The sequence below is a fragment of the Buceros rhinoceros genome, unplaced genomic scaffold (genome assembly GCF_000710305.1).
Source record: "Buceros rhinoceros silvestris isolate BGI_N320 unplaced genomic scaffold, ASM71030v1 scaffold18521, whole genome shotgun sequence".
NCBI classification, from domain to species: domain Eukaryota; kingdom Metazoa; phylum Chordata; class Aves; order Bucerotiformes; family Bucerotidae; genus Buceros; species Buceros rhinoceros.
The window spans coordinates 34,911-35,134 of record NW_010396165.1 but is presented as its reverse complement, the minus strand read 5'-3'; the positions used below and the strand labels follow the sequence as shown (position 1 = coordinate 35,134).

General features: G+C 57.6%; 1 protein-coding gene across 1 annotated transcript in view; it reads left to right on the top strand.

Moving 5' to 3' along the window:
* Positions 1 to 224, top strand: part of NCOR2 (nuclear receptor corepressor 2) — a gene marked incomplete at its 3' end in the record, with an annotated part of 47,973 nt that overhangs the window by 14,479 nt on the left and 33,270 nt on the right. The window lies entirely within an intron of this gene.

The window sequence follows — 224 nt, the reverse complement described above, 5'->3', positions numbered from 1 at the left end:
AAAGAGGGCCATGGAGCCCCACAGGGGTTGTCTTTGGAAAGCAGGATTTTAATCCCATCCTGCTCTCCAGCTCCCATTGGCCTCATCATCCCACAGTAAAGCTGCCCTGGTCCCTAGCTGGGTGTTGCTGGGCTCAGTCACGTTGTCCTCTGTGCCTGCCCTTATAGACCAAAACGACCCAGGGACACCTGCAGCCCACGAAGGTCGAGCCACCTCCCCAGCTT